At 32.3% G+C, this 18010-nt stretch overlaps 1 pseudogene; it reads left to right on the forward strand.

Moving 5' to 3' along the window:
- On the forward strand, window positions 1-8453 carry LOC110714140 (annotated as a pseudogene).
- Window positions 8454-18010: the final 9557 nt, after the last annotated feature.

Consider the following 18010-nt stretch of genomic DNA (forward strand, 5'->3'; position numbering starts at 1 on the left):
GACTACAATTGTACACGCTGTCAGATATTTGACACTAAAATATATTAGAGGGGAAATTTTACCTCTTTGCTTAGGTTATAAAACCCAAAATAACGATAGTACTTGTACTTTGTATTACTCCGTATTATCTAAATAAGCAAAAATCATGAACCAAAATCATTGTGTTCCTATTTGGAATAATTTAGAAGATGGTGGTAGTTCTATCCAATTACAACCGCCGCCGCCACTACCGCCGCCACTGCAGTTGCCCCTTTCAAAAGCTCTTCCTTCACAATCTCTATCCGCCTCCCTCTCCGCTGGTCCTGATACCTCCATGTATGCACTCTTCTCCTCCAACTAACTAGTTTTTATTATACATATGTTGGTTATTATTATTATTATTAGTCATTACATCTCAATTTACTTGTCCGATTTAATTTACAAAATATGATTATATGGAGCAAGTACCAAGACGGAGGGAGTACTATTAATATTAATATCGATACTAATCTATATTGGTCTCACTAAAATTATTAGTTACGATCATGTGTTATAGACTTTGATGCACGGTGATAGACATTTAATGAGAGATACACTTAATAAGTCGAAGGATAATTTACATAAATTTAGTTAGGGATTATATTCATACGACTAAAAGAAAAAAAATCCTTGGTGGTCAGTCATTAATCATTGAATTAATTAATTTTGAGTAACTTACAAGATTTATTTAAAGTCAATATATATTAATATTCTTTATATTTTCCATTTCACATTTTATTTTGTAGGATAAAATCATTTAAAGTGGAAAGAACAATTTAAAATGAAGGGATAGATTATTTTGACTAATCTAATAAAAATTGAATGCCAAAATAATTGTTAACAGGCTAGATTACGAAATGGCGGAGCTAACGTGGGAAAATGGGCAACTCACGATGCATGGCTTAGGCTTACCGCGTGTACCAAGCAAATCCAACCTAGCCGAAGCCGCGGCGTGGCCTGAAAAAACCTCCACACGCGCCAACGGCATGCTCGAGTCCGTAGTAAACCAAGCCTATCACAACCCAAAACCGACACCCTCTCAAGGGCACCAAGGCACGTGTGACCAAGACGAAGATGACATCGTTCCGTGGTATGGACCACTAACACCAGCTCCTGTTCCCGTGACACTCGACGCGCTCGTTCCGAATACGAACGTGAGGGGTTGCTCCACGCGCGTGGGGTCGTGCAGTGCAGCGGCGCGTGTGCCAATGGGTTCTGATTGGAGCGTGAGTAAGAGCGCGTTGGAGAGTACTAGGAAGAAAAGACATGCGGAGGACACGTGTGAGCAGTTGAGAAGTATGAATAATAATAATAACGGTCTTACGTCCACGTCATTTGGACCGCCTTCGCCGGAATATACCATGACTATTACCGTCGACGACCATGACTCGGTTAGTCATAGTAGGTCTCAGGTAATTTTCTAATCCCGTCTTTTAAATCTCACAATAATTTTTTTTACTAGAAAATATTAGGCGAGCATTTTATTAAATTAAATCGAAGTAAGTAATCTATTAAAAACAAAAAAAAACCAGTGAAACATATAGGCATGTTCGGCAAAATATAGCTGTTAAGATAGCAGTAGCTGTGGAGATAGCTGTGAGCTGTGTATGTAGCTGTTAGCTGTCAACAAGCTGTTAGCTGTGAAAAAAGATAATTTAGGTATGATTGTTCGGTAAAGTAATGGTTGACTAACTGTTACATTTAAGAATCAATATTTTATTTTTAAAACTATACATTAAATTTTCAAAAACTACCTCAAAAGCTACCTCTAAGTTCAAAAGCTAATAATCCTAACTTTTAATAAAAGCTACCTCCACCACTAAAAGCTACTTGAACCATTACTTTGTCAAACACTCACATTTTTTGTTTATTAGTGGTTTGACCAAGTTAAACCACTAAAAGTTACCTAAAAGCTACTCAAAAGCTAGTGCCGAACACGCCCATAAACCCCGCCTTATATACAACTTTACATCCTATCTTAGGTGTATCCTCAGCATATTTTTTATTTATTCACTTGCAAATTAATTATTTAATATCAGAAAGTATTTAATTAATAATGGTTATTCATGAAGTATAATTAGGCCAAAAAAAAAAAATCGCCATTAATATTTTGGAGGTGTACGTGTATTAAACGAAGTAGCTTACAAGTCACAGATAAAGATAAATAGATAATAATTGCATATTGGCAATATGAGGTTATCATTACATGAAAGCGATGTAACTATGTAATTATATATACATGATGGTGTTACTATTTTTTGTTTGTATATATGCCCGATAAAATACCCTTTTCAATTGGAAATTCTAGGCTACTAAAATTGGGATTAAATATGTATTTTTGGGTGTTTAATTATATATAGCCAGTAAGTTAAGAACGATTGAGAAATTTTGGTGTTTAATTCAACATTTGCTGCACAAGAAATGGAATAAAGTAAATGCCTAATTCTTAGAAAGCAAGATTCAATTGTGAATGTCAAGAAAAAGGTATAACTCCGTATTAACCTTATTGATAAAGTTATATGCTAAAATTCTAGCGTCCTCATTATTTTTACTGGTATGGAGTTGATATTAATAATAATTCGTATGCAGAAAGTAGATTTTGATGGTTAAATTCATTAAGAGAAAAGTATTCTTGCAAAACTTTATTCTTATGTCCTATTTTGGATTGATCCCTTATCACCTTATTATATGGTTTGGTACTCAATCCATGTTAGGGGGTAAGCTTTCAAGCCAAAATCAATCGCGAATCTTTGGAAAAAATAAGCGGTATTCTCACAATCATTTCAAGTGTTGCTATTAGGGCACAATTTCAATTCCATTGTCTCTATCTAATCTTTGGAAAAAAGAAGAGGCGTGGTATTCTCACAATCTATTTCATATGTTGATATTAGGTCACAATTCCAAATCCATTATCTCCTAAATGTTCATTGTATCGAGTCTATATAAGGGGCAATCATTAGTAAGCAAGAATAATCCACTATGGCTAAATTTAAAAAAATGTATTCTATATTTGTGTGTTAAAAATTAGGTCATGATTTATATCTCGATCTTGCTATTTGTTGATGTGATCATCAGTCCATGTTGAGGGCGTTCTTAACTTTCAAAAACAAAACTCATCAACAACCAATACAAAGAAAAAATGGCATTTATGCGAATTTATTAGGTCATCATGGTTAATCCACAATGACCTCCTAGTTAGTTGTTCATGGACATGTTAATACTTAATACTACTTAATAAAGACAAAATGTTGTAAAATACTACCTAAAAAAAGGTAAAACGTTGTAAAATACTATTTATACCGGCGGATTTCCACCGTTGACCGACCTCAAAGCACTCTTGAAACCGTTGCTTTCACTCCCAAAACCAGCACCAACTTCCTTGAAATCGACTCCACCATGCCTAAATCACCTTCCAACCCCGAACCAACCACCTATGACCCCCAAAACCACCATCTTGAAGCACTAATCTATCCTCACCAACTTGGAATATCCTCCAACCACATCGAAAATAACCTTACCACCTTAAAAACCAACCCTCTCGAGTCACGACGGTTCATGGCCTGGGTGTTTTGAGGTGGATCAACGTTGTGAAATTAAGTCAATGCCGGGAATTCAGTCATAGGTAGTATCTTACAACATTTTACCTTTTAATCGGTAGTTTCTTACAACATTATTTTATTAGATAGTTTCTCACTAAATTTAGATTTTATTAGGCAGTTTTCACAAAAAGTCCTTGAAAAAAATAAATTTTTGTGTTACATATTAGGACACAATTCCAAAATCCTTATCGCTTTTGTCAATTGGTTTTCATCCACAATAATTATAAATATAAAAGCATTTAAACTCTCACATCACGTGTTAGGGCCTGTTCTCATTAACTAAACTCAAGCTGAACTGAACTTATTAGAGCTAAACTGAACTGAAATGAATATTTCATAAGAGAAGAAAATTAAGAGCTGAACTGAACTGAACCGAACTTAGTAGAGCTGAACTGAACTGAAAATAATCGTATGAGAACATGCCCTTAGTAGATAGTGATATAGAAAAGGGGCTCATGGTAATAACTTATAAGCAACATGTAATTTCACACACATAAAAATAAAATAAAAAAATAATAAATAAAAAACAACTCAAATTACAAATACGTATTATTACAAATAATACATATTTTTTTTTTAACAAATTTTCATTACCATTTTATCATACCACTTCTTAAGTTCTAATGAAAAATTACAAAAATTTGGGGATTGACAGGTATATATTGTCATGACTTTTTTTTTCTTCATAAAAGTAGATATACATTCAAAATTTATATCCACTAAGGTGAACCTACTAAATAAGCCGTTAATTTTCATCTAAATGAGTATAATAAAATTACCACCTATCACCTATCAAACAAGCCGTTAACTTCATTACATATCTTTATTGACTCTTGGATTGTACTGGGTTATATTTTTGTTAATATTAATTAGTTTCATTTTTTTTTTTTAACAGAGGGAAAGAGGTGAAGAAGAGGAAAATCAAAAGCAAGGTACAGCAAAATCAGGTGTATCAACAAAAAGGAGCAGGGCTGCTGCTGTTCATAATCAATCTGAAAGAGTATGTCCTCTATTTGTCTGCTCTTTGTTTCTTCACATATATAGCCTCATTTATCTTTTGTTAGCATTTTTAGTTGACATGTCAGCATCAATATTATGTCAATGCTATTTATTTATATTTATATTTATATTTATATTTTAAAGGAACATCACTATCAACCTTTATAAGGTAATGATTGGAGGATTATTCCTATAATTAGTTGTTTGCTAATTACAGTTTAATTAAAGATTAAAGGTGACTTAAAAGTGGTTCTTTGTAATCATATTCTATCATTCTGGCCTTGACACTAATTGGTGATTTATTTTATATTGATATATTTATCTTTTTTTGTTAGATTTGCTTGACATCATCATCATGTCATCATATTTGTTTTCTTCTAATTTCATGAATAATTAATCACATGGTAAACATGGTTTCAGAAAAGAAGAGACAAGATCAATCAAAAGATGAAGACATTGCAAAAGTTGGTTCCTAATTCAAATAAGGTATGTATTTCCTACTCTCTTACAACAATTAACTTCTTTTGTACAAAAACGAAAATGAAAATGTGGGCGAGTATAAGAAAAAAATAATAAAGTAGAAAGACATATGAGTTTGAGAAGAAAGAGGATAATGTAAAAAAAAAAATAATAAAGATTGAAATGTATATGGTTAAGGATGCTTATCGACAATAAATTTAAGTAGAAAGTGCCTAAAAGCATAAATTTGGTAGAATAATAAAAATCGTAGGGAGTATATCTGAATTGAAATGCTTAGCGTCGGAAATGATGCTCTCACGACCTCAAGTGCATATATGACAAGTGTACGGGGTAAAAGAGAAGGTGTTCTCCCTCATTTATTTCATGATGTCAAGTGCATAACTAGTGTGTTTAGTAGAAAGAAAAGTGTCATTTACTCACTAATAATGGAACCATCTCTTTAGTACTTTCAAGTGCATAACAAGTGTGTTATCTAAAAAGGCAAGTGTCATCCACTCGCTAATGGTTGCACTATCCTTTGTACTTTGCGGTGCACACAATAGTAATTTATCTTTAATCTAAATTAAGAGTGTGTGGTAATTAAAATTACAACTAAATAGGATTCAATGATAATAAAGTCTTTAAATTCATGATTTGATAGGCCAAGTGGATTTAACAAGTAATGAGCATCGCAGCCACTAAGACCTGGCAAATTGATGGAAAATGTCTCCTTCAAATCTTCATTTATATTTATACAGGGAATCGAAATGACACCTTTACATTATCTTCTCAATATTATGGTTCTTGATGCCTCTAGCTAGTAAGTAGCAATTGTGAATAGGAGAATAAGCATTTAAATCTTTTCTAGTGTTGTCAACCACATTGTGTTAGGTAAGTCCTCAATTCATGGTCCAAGATCACTATACTTTAATTTGTATATATTATCAGAAAATTCGAATAAAATCGAATAAAATAAAAGTATCATATGTAATTTGCCACACCATTATTAGATAGTATGGTGTGACGGGTGTTCACACATACATACTTTATGTTACGTCTTGATGTGTATTTTTTTTAAAAATTCGTTTGAAAAGTGAATTCATAATTTTATAGAATATTAACTTTGACAAGAAAATGCAATGATGATTGAATTATAATTTAGTGGTAACATAAATGATGTGGCGCTGATATCATATGAAGGTAAAATCCGAGTAAGATAAAAAAAGAAAAAAAACAATGGAATTTATCAAAGCTAAAGGGGTTAAGAAAAGCAAGGCAATTAAAATGGGAATCTATGTAAAATGCAACATCTTTTACCTTTGAGCATAAAGAACCTAAAAGTCTAAAATGGGATGGGCCATGAAAGACAAGTAATCTAGTGGTTTTGGATTTTTTGGGGCATTCATTTATCTTCTCCACATAGTTTAGCAATTTGGAAACATATCTGATATCACATTCTACGTATATTTGATGTTAGCCACATATTAATTTTTTTTTTACCTTTTTTTTTTAAAAAAAAAACATATACTCCCTCCGTTTTTAAATACTTGCTCCATTTTTCATTTGCGGCCGTTTTTAAATACTTGTTTTATTTCCTTGTTTGAAAAGCTTTTATACTCATTTTAATCAATTTCTCTCACCTAGTGGTCCCAACATATATTCTCTCTCCTCCAATTCTCTCCACTACTTTTGCTTTATAATTTTTTATTCTTCTACCAACCCCACTACCTCCATATTTTATTACTTTATCTTATTTCTCCTAAAACTCCGTACATGGAGAAGTGGAGCAAGTATTTAAAAACGGAAGAAATAATACGAATTATAAGATACAATATTGTTAAAAAAAATAAATTGAATACAGATAGAAATTGTAAATATTTTGACCAGTCTTTAATAGTAATAGCAGTCCAATATGTTTATACATAAATTTTTCTATTAAAAAAAAGAAAAATTGTTGGAGGGGCCTGCATGTTTCTTCATATCTATTGGGATTTGTTTTTTGGCTTTTAATTTGGTGGCTATCAATTTCGGAAAAAATGCTCCCCTTTTCTATTTCATAAATAGAGAACATTGTTCATTGAGGTCCACCATCTTGACTATTTGAAGCAACTTGGGGTAAGAATGATTCTAACAAGAATAACTACTTCCTATATGATTAAAAAAAAAAAAAAGAGTTGATATCCTTTTTTGGTTGCAAGGAATTCGATAGAGATCAAGTACTTATTGCATAGTAAAATTAAAGTATCTAATGATTATGTTAAATAGACGTGTAATTTCTTTTAACCAGTCACCTTATTTGTGTGGCATTTAAAGTGTTAATCAAGTGTTGCTTGCACTATGGACTTTTAGAGTAATAGCGCACTTTAACATTAAAATTTTGAACCTTTCATCTTTGGTAAGTGTCCCAATCTAGTTTGAATTATTCAGTAGTCCATTGTGTCATAATGGATTTTGTGATTTGCTCTTCATTATACATCATTTAATTATGGAAGTAAAGCATGTTTTTAACCTTTAATTACCTATTTTTTTGGCAGACAGACAAGGCTTCAATGCTTGATGAAGTAATTGAGTACCTAAAGAATTTACAAGCACAAATTCAAATGCTAAGTCGAATGAGCTTGCCGCCAATGATGATGCCACTCGCGATCCAACACCAACTACAAATGTCAATGGTGGCTCCGATGGGGATGGGAATGGGGATGGGGATGGGGATGGGAATGGGGATGGATCACATGAACATGAATATGATGAACCCCATGGCACGACCGCCTAACGTGGCCGGTGTCCCTCCCTCTTTCATGAATATGGCTGCTGCTTATAACATGCCACTAGCGCCACCAACATGTGATGGTGCCGGTAACCCTGCTGGTGGTAGTGAATGCATGTTGCCTCAAGGTGCCATGGTCCCGGCTGATCCCTTATCGGCGTATCTTGCATGCCAATCACATGTAAGTACGTCAATTTACATTATTATTGGTATAGATAGATCAATTTAATTGTTAGGTACATTTGTGTACATATAGCCCCCCGTTACATATATGTACGCTACTAATGTAACAATGTTTAATTTGCAGCCAATGACAATGGACGCATACAGTAGATGGCTGCCATATATCAGCAACTACAGCAACCAACACATCAACAACAACAACAACAAATAAACCATCATCATCAAAATGCACCAAGATAGTTCCAATATAGGCTAAATTGCTAAATTTGAAGTACGTTCTAGCCAGGGTTACATATATACGTAGATTATGTTTTTATACTATGAACGTATCTACGTATATAAAGCACGCAATTAATGAACTGTATATTTGTATTTATTTGAAGCTTGAAAGTTATTAAATACGTATATAAAGCTTGAAAGTTTTTATACTTGTACTTGTTTTATTTGAAGGTTGATCTGAAATAAGTTTTGGTATTTATTCGCATACTCCTTTGTTTTTTGTTAATTAATAAAAGTATGATTTTGACTTGTGAGCTACTTTGTACGATGTATCTATTTATAAACAATTAAACATTCACTTTATTATTTTTCTTTCATTAATTTTAATTTTATTGATATACAATAAATAAATTTTACTCCTAATGATTTGTTGTATTAATATTCACAATGTCTATTTTTAAAATTCAAAATTTTTGAAGTTCTTACGAATAGATACAACTCCCTCCAGGCTCCGTTCTTTTAATAGAGTCTCATTTCTAACATTTATAACTCACTTATAATAAAGAGAAATGAAACTCTAATAAAAAGGCGGAGGGAGTAAGTAACCAAAAATAAAATAAAATAAAAAATATCAATGGTATAAGTTGAATGCATTGGGGCTGAGTTATAGAAAAGTTAAGTTAATAAAAAAAAAAAAACAACTATTACTAGTTTGAACTTTATAAATTATAAGCACAAACTCAAAAGAAAATGTGTTAGTCCTAATTCCTACTACTTTGTGGGAATTAGTTTTGTATTACTTCCTCCATTTAATTGTCAAATCACCATTTGGAGTTTTACACTTAGCATTACTGATAATTATATACTTGGTATATCAATAGGTAAATTGCAAAAGAATCTGATATTTGTAGAAATATATATAACGTTGAGACTCATCCAACACTATGATCAAAGACCTCGCCCGACTTTGGGTAGGTTTTGGTATGATTATTCCGGTTCGAAATCGGGTCCTGCCTAGTCCGGACCAAATTTTTTTTCTCGGTCTTGAGAAATTGATTTTATGCCATTATAGTTGATTTTTTCGATCTGACCTGAAAAGCTCGTATGGCCCCGCCCATTTTGGCCGGGTTTGGACACACAATTCCCGTCTCAAAGGGTGGGCTGACCTTTTGGCCTCGCCCCGCCCAGCCCAATCAGTGATTACCTCTAATTATTACCAAATGGTGTTTACCTTTATTTACAAAATTAATGGTTATGGTTAAAGGCTGAATAATTTTGTGCAAAATACTAATTAATGATGATACAATAAAAAATAAACTTTTACAGTAATTTTGTAGTTCTTTTTGGTGCTAAAATAATTTTAGTTTTTAATTAAAGGGCAGTGTAGAAATTATAATTAAATTCCAAATTTTATTTTTCAATTTATCATGTTTGATGCTTTCAATTCTCTAACCTAGCTCCATTAGGGTAATATTATATGTAGCCCTAAGGGCTATATATAAGGATTATATACACTCTTGGAAATGATATAAAATTAGGAATTCATGACAAAAAAACACGCGTAAATCAGTGTTTATATTTTTATGACTTCTTAAATTTTTACGATTTTCAAGTGAAAATTTAATGCTTATATGTAGCCCTAAGGGCTATGTATAATATTTTTTTTTTATATATATACAGTGACAAAATAAACCCATTATTAGTGAATAGTGATTAGGTTTTTTTATGACAATTTTTAGTGACGAACTTGGCATGAATTGTAGAATAATAATGACTTGAAAAGACAGAAGTTTGTGGAATGATAAATAACCTAATTAGTTGAGAAAGAAATGAAGACGTATATGTATTCTGATGCCGTGCACAGTAGGAATAGTAACAATAACTCACCCTATATGAAAGTCTAACACTCATATGTATCTTCCTACTTTTCAAATTTCAACAACTACAATTCCATAATCCATTACTTATTTACATGATCGATTTATTTTATACTCTATAATTACTTTATTCCATTTTTAGCAATGATCTTTTATATTTATATAATGAGAGAGATGATTTAGATATTAGAGGTATATTAGTGGTAGAGCTAGTAGGAATGGAGAAGAATCCCACTAACATAGTAACATGTAATGGTTGGTAAAGGTTGAAGATAAAAATGATTAGAAGAAAGCAACATTTCTGGTAATCGCACATACAACTCTACAAGTGCAGCCTAGCTTGTCTATCAATTGTCATTTCGTGCAACTATATTGTTTGACACAATATAATAATTACCCACATTTTCTATTTATGCATTTATGTTTTTATACTTTTTATTTTTTTATTTTGAAGAAAGACTACTTTTCTACTCTTATCATAATAATGCTATTGAAATTGCTAGGTCATATATGCTCCGTATGATATATGTACATGTACAGTACATTATCTTTTTGTATAGTAAATTAATTAGGTCTGATTTAGACTTTTATTTTTTTTTTGGGAGAAATTTGTGAAATTGTACTTATTTGATTGGCATATAACGTTGTGTACGTTCTAAGAGGTGGAGGCGTTGAAATTACTATTTGATTAAGCTACCTAATTGGTTAATAAATATACTTCCTTTGTGTTTTTTTTTTTAGTTATTTTTTTTATACTTAACACATACAAGTGATGAGGTTTGTCCACGTACTACACCAAATTAACGATTTAATTGGCAAAATTATAACTTTTTATTTAATTATTTCAAGTCATGACCTAATTATAGCACGTCATAGTTAGCGTAAAACACCCTTATTATATGTTAGAGATCAGTTGGAATGTATTTTTGCGCTAGGTAAATAATTAATGAAATTACCAAAAAAATCTACAAGTAAGGTTTAAAAGCCTATATATGAATTATGAACTATATATGTTACTTCTTTCATGTAAATGCACACCCAAACCATGCAAGTCAAGCTAGATCGATATTGGAGGACCAACTCAACCTAGGCCATGATATTGGTTTTAAATTTTTTCTACGTAGTACATACTCTTTCACTATGTCTAAACGCCAATTTAAAAAATGCATTTGCCCCTAGCTAGCCTTCAATTCATATAAAAGTTGAGCAACTTTCAATGAAAGCAATATTTCCTCAATTTCACATTAAATAGATCAAATGATCAACAAATATAATTTTCGTATTTAAGTAAATGATGTATACAGCTACATACTCTTAAGAATTATTACATATTAAGTATTCAAAAGCGAAAATTTAGATCGTAAACTAAATCAAACATTAATTACACCAATTAACTTGTGATTTTGTCAATACAGTACAATTTGTGCAAAAATATATACTACGTATATTAGATAGATACTCTCTAGTAATCGAAGTGCTTAGCTAGACGACTAGTGGCCACTATCTACGCGATTGCAAATAAGGCTACAGTTAGGGCCGCTGGGGTCACAGCAGCTCTATATATCTCAAGGGTTTAGTAGAATACAGCTCAAGTCACAAAAAAAAAAAAAAAAAAAAAAAAAAAGACATGATCGACTTTATATGTTAAAAGAAATGGAGATTTAAGGCAACGCTTGGATAGTTAACCAGCCACACAATCTATTGCTTAGAATCTCAGGTACCTTTGTCGTCTTTTATTTTAATTAACTAGCATCTAGCAACATTTGTGGGGAAGTTCAACCGAAAATAATGCAACAACATTTTGGACACATCTATATGTTACAACAGAAATTTAACTATTAGCTACCCAAATTCGTCGATGCAACAATAAGATTAGAGTGTTCGACATGGATTTGTGTATGGATCGAGTGTTTGTTCTAATCAAGTGAAGGCTTGATGCTCCATTATTTGATATTGTGTTGAGTGTTTAATAGTTATTGTCTGCCTCAAATTTTGGTTTTAAAGCATATCATAATAGCAATGCTTTGACTTGTCATATACTGTAGTAGGAAATTAATTCAGAATTAGGGCAGTTATGTCATTCATTATATGGCCCATTTCTTAATAAATATCTGCCCGCATTCAAGAACTTCATGGTTAATCCAAATCTTATTTAGTTTAATTTGTACAATTTTCCATCAAAAAAAATTTGGAAAGTTATTGAAAAAACTGGAGTATAATTTTAAACCAGAAATAATCTTACAGTAATTAATAAGCCTTTAGGTCATGGCATGAGAATAGGGGGTTGAGGGAGGTAAATGAACCCTCTTACTCCTAAACAAATGTAATTGGTGGACTCGAACTTGTGATATCAAAGTCACAAACTAAGGCAAGTTTCCCACCAAATTTCATGTAATTGTTGGCTATTATAGATTGAAATTCTAGCACGCAAGACATACAACATGAAGTCAAGGGAATAAGTCATGAAGAAGTTCTTTCTTTCAAAAATTACATTTAAGTAATACATTTGTGAAAGTGGGGTTAGTGGGAGAGAGTAATTATAATCAATTACTTTTGTATACACCCGGTTTTCAGTAATTTATTGTATATCGAGTTCACTTTTGTCAAATTTAGTGTCACTTTTGTCAAATTTAGTATCACTTTTGTCAAATTTATCAATGAAGCATAAATAACTCTTATATATGTCACAGTAACCTTTGTGCGTTTTAGTTTAACTTTTGCGCCTTTTATAGTCACTTTATAACGGATGTTCAGTAATTTACTGAACATCCGTTTTATTTAAAAGTTTGTGTTATCAAATAATGGTGGATCCTTTTCAAATATAATAGTGTTACAACTAATATGAAACGGCTGAAAATAGAAAGTGTTGCAACTAATTCGAAATGGAGAGAGAAGTACACACAAGTTAAAATTTGTACTTCTTTCATATTAGTTTACACTCGTATATACTTTATGATACTTGTAGTTCGTCTTATTATTGTCAATTGATATTGTATATTGTAAATAAAAATTAAAAAATAATATTGATTAGTAATAAATAAATTGTTATTGTCTTAGCTAATTAGTGATTTTCATTTTTTTTATTATTTTTTTTAATATCGAGATTTTCGTTTTGATATTCATATCTTTTCACAAGTCAAACAAAATAATTTTGGATTGTATCAAAAATAAAATAGTTTTGGTATTTTGGACAATCAGATATTTAGATGTCCTTAAACCAAACCTTCTATTGTCAGTTTTGCGGCCAATTTTGGATGGGCCTTGAATATGATCCAGAAGCTGTCTCTCACACTCAGGATTTATTGGGCCGATAGAAATAAACGGCTAGACTTGGAATATATTGTTTCAATTTCGTATACCAAAGAGCTAATCGCTTTTCCTCCAAAAAAAAAAAAAAAAAAAAAAAAAACCGTATCGCTTAGTTTAAATTTTTTAATATTATTAGTACGGTCTGTTCACATTTACTGAACTGAGTTGATTGGAGCTGAACTGAACTGATATGCAATGAATATTTTATAAGAGATGGAAATTAGGAGTTGAATTGAATTGAGCTGAGCTGAACTGAACTGAAATTAAGTAAATATGAACAAGCCCTACATTTCAAAAAAAAAAAAAAAAAGAAAAGAAAAAAAAGGTACTTGTATAGCTTTAACTGTATTATTTTGATGAAAAGCAAGTCAAACAACAATAGTAAGACTGTTTCACCATGTAGGTGGGTTGGATCGAATTTGGGATATGATTATATGTTTGCAATAACTTACGAAAGTGATCTTACAAATATAAGACGGTATTATACAAATATTTCTCATGTCCAACAATTTAGTGAACTGAAAACTAAGGGAGCACTAGTATGTAAGTTAAGCCCCAGGTTTTAAGAAAAAAATGGGCTGGATGTACAACTAAGCCCACTTCAAGTTTTCAGAGAAGGACCATACAGATACCATACAATACTTTGAAGTTTGAACCCAGTCTTAGTAAAGAAAATTCACGAGTTAAAAAATAATGATATTTAGGTAAAACACTTTTATTTTTATGTTTGTCAATATATAATTTTTATAATTAATTTTTAAAAAATAAAATTATTAACAATTAAAAACTATAAATTGTTGATGTTCTAAAATCATAAATCAAGACCAAAAATGGTTTTTTTTTTAGGTAGAACGGAGAAAATTTGTATTTATTTATTTATTTATATTTTAAAGAAAACTGCTGGAGGAACTGAGGAAGTATATTATATTGTACATTCATCAAACAAAACTTATTCTAGTGGTAAAGTTTGTCATCTCACAATTATGAGATCAAATCCAATTAGAGCTCTTTGGGTTTGGGTTATCCTTATCCTTTTCGATTTCTTCCTCTCCAAAGGACCTAGACTGCTAACCTGCTAATCCAGTGAAACGTTTCGATCCGATAAAGGCCTTCTCCACGCCAAAAAATAAATAAATAAAATTATATACCACACGCTTATGTAGTACGGAGTACTGGACACAAAATTACTAAGGTGCTAGAGATATTTAATACCGACACCGACACGAAGCTCGTACTTAGAACATTCGGATGTGCAAAATTAGAAGATATTTTCAAGCAACAAAATCAAAATATAAATGCCATGGAGGTCCTTGGGGACAGTACTTCTCAACCAACAAATCTGTTTTCCCGTAATAAGATCTATATTTCCCAAGTTTTAATTTCTAAAAATATATCAACACGAATAAAGAATTGACCAATAAACAACCACCGATTATAAAAGTTCGACTTAGGGTCTGTTTTGATTGACTGAAGTGAGCTGAACTAAACTGAACTGAATTGAACTTATTGGAGCTGAGCTGAACTGAATTGAACTAATTGGAACTGAATTGAAGTGGACTGAATATTTTATGAGAAATGAAATTAAGAACTGAAGTGAATTGAAAATAACTACTTGATCGTATCATTTGAAATCTTATCGGATTTGATTCAATGTAAAGTTTAATTTAACACTTTAACTTTGTAATTTTCACAAATTTGTACAACAATGTACTTAAACGTGTTTATAGTTCAAGATGCGCATCAAAATTCATTTTATAGTCAATATAGAGTACTTTGTATATAGCACATTAGCACTATAATATCTCATATTTTTATGTATGATGTTGATGAATTGATGATCTTATACTTTAATTTATATTCGTACATTATTACATAATTTTAAGTACATTTGCAAATTGTTGGTTGAGTAATAAGTATGGTGGGGTTGATATTGATATAAATCAAAATGGATCAAACATAATTTACAGTTGTACTGAAGCCTTACTGTACGGATGAACAAAGTATGTAAGTGAGTCTGTTCTGATATGATATATATGTACCTGTGTTATGTACTCTGGTAACTCCCTATGCAATGCATGATGTTCTCATTTAATTTGATGGCCCTTTATTGTATTATTATCGGGTTGTGTGTCATATGATCAAATAGTATTTGTTTATGGTTGTAATTTGTACCTTTGGTTTTGACCTTTCACATGCATTAAGGGTATATGCATGCTAACATAATCATGCAATGCAATTCGATTCCTTAGTTCAAATCGATTAGATTAATTATGATTAAATGAAATAGTATTGTAGTAGGATCAAATCATTAGCATAGCTGATCAAAACAAGCTCGACCCGGCTCGACCTGATTTTGGGCGGGTTTGGGCAGCATTTTCTGACCCGTAATCGGGTTGGGCCCGTCCCATTTTTTTATTTTTTGGGCGGGCTTGGGAATGCATTTTAAGCTATTTTAGTTCTTTTTTTTGGCCCGGCCCGAATTTGGCCCAAAAAGCTCGCACAGCACGCCCAGTTTGGGCAAGAAAATTTTGGTCCTAAACTAGGCCCAATCCGAGAAATGGACTGATTTTTTATGCCTCGGCCCGCCCATTAATCAGGTCTAATCATTAGGTAGTGATGTTATGGCTTATATCGATCGAATTGGACAAACCAGTTTACAAACAATAATATAATACCAACGGTAAACATAAACCCAAGGATTAACCAAAGTTATCCAATTTCAAATTAGTTAAAGAATAAGTTTCGGTAAGCTTGGGTAGTTGAGATTAGATAGATACATGCATTTAGATCTTTAAAAATAAGTGAATAGAACGAACGCACCTTAACCCAATATTTTATTTATTTTTAATTAGAGTCAAATGCATTTAAGCTTGAGAGTATTACTATGAAAGAAACTTGAACCTTACAGCACCAAGGTGGATGATCGACAATGTCAAGTACATTTTACAGGCACTACTACATCACCTCAACCTCACTTCGTCCGTGCATGGGTTTACTCATACAATATAAAGAATCATCAAAATCATATAATATACGAGTGTTACAATGCCGAGTACATCGTAAGAGAATAAAAATATGACCATAATCTCATGCCACCCCTCCTCTTCCGTACATAAATACAACATATGGGTTCCCATGCAAAGGAAATTAAAGAAACAGCTAATAATGGGGCTACTGGTAAAAATGCGCCCTTGCTACAAAGAAGTCAGAGAATTCTAACCAAGTTTTGCAACTTTATATTCTTTGCATTCCATTTTTCTGAATTTCTGACTAATTAATTTGTTGGGTTCATAACAATTATTCAATTTTTATTTTTATTTATGTCATCTTTTTTTTATCATTAACTCATACGTTGTACAGTATTGTGTGTTCATTATACTTCATCTTCATAAATCATAAATTCAAAGTACTTATTATTTCACAGCTGGCTGAATTGTTCTTAATTTTGCAACTTGTATGTTAGAATCTTGGTTGTTTTTTGCTTTGGGTTTTGCAATATTTGCATGTTATCTTATAATTACATACTACCTAGGTTGCACGGAAACGGAAAACGGAAACGGAGACTATTAGAGTTTGATTTGTCATATATGTTAATATTATATATTTGGAAAGTTTATCTTGTTTAGGAGTTTTAGGCAAGTTAGGTATTCTATTGTATATTGGTATATATTTGTGATTAATAGAATACAGAAGGCTAAGTCGTTTTCTCCCATATTTCTCCACTTTAACATGGTATCACAGCCTCTCTAATTTTTAGAGAATTTTTCGATCCTTGGTTTGTTTGTTTGAATTATTTCCGCAAATTCATTTGTTTGTGAGATTAGGCTTCAATTTTTCGTTACAACTTTACAAAGATTACATTTTTTTTCGGAATTAGGGTTTCTTTTCCCCAATTCTGATCAGTTTTGTGGTGCATTCCTTCGAGTGTACTGCTGGGCGTTTTTATTTGGTTTGTGGGGTGCTACGATCTGCTTCGTGGTGCTGCTGTGTTGTGTTGTTTGGTGTGCGTGCTGCTGTTGTGTGGTGCGTGTGCTGTGTGATGCGTGTGCTGTGTGAGGTAGTGCGGTGTTGTTGTTGTTGTTGTGCGTGCTGCTGTTGTGTGGTGCGTGGGGGTGCTGCGTGTGTGTGGTGCTACGGTGTGTGTGCTGCTGTGTGTGCGTGGTGCTTTGTGTTTATTGGTTTTGGTTTGGTCGTGTTGTGAGGTGCGCTTGTGGTGGTGGTGTGTTGATATTTGTTTTATATTTTTTGGTGAGTTGTGGTTTGGTTAATCGTGGTGTAGTGCGATGCCGGGTGATGATGACACACCTCCTAATCCTCCTTCTAAGTACGAGTCGTTCACCGATTACTACCTTCATCCTAGTGAGGGCTCTCAATTGGTGATTTGTCCAGTGTTGCTTACCGTCGACAACTATGAAGAGTGGTCGAGGTCAATTCGCAACAATCTTCGGTCCAAGAGCAAGCTCGGGTTCGTGGATGGCTCTATTGTTCAACCCGATCCCAAGCATCCAGATTTTTGTCAGTGGGGTATTGTTAATTCTACTGTTGTTGCTTGGATTTATAATACTATTGATGTTTCAATT

The sequence above is a fragment of the Chenopodium quinoa genome, unplaced genomic scaffold (assembly GCF_001683475.1).
Source record: "Chenopodium quinoa cultivar QQ74 unplaced genomic scaffold, ASM168347v1, whole genome shotgun sequence".
In the NCBI taxonomy this organism is placed as follows: domain Eukaryota; kingdom Viridiplantae; phylum Streptophyta; class Magnoliopsida; order Caryophyllales; family Amaranthaceae; genus Chenopodium; species Chenopodium quinoa.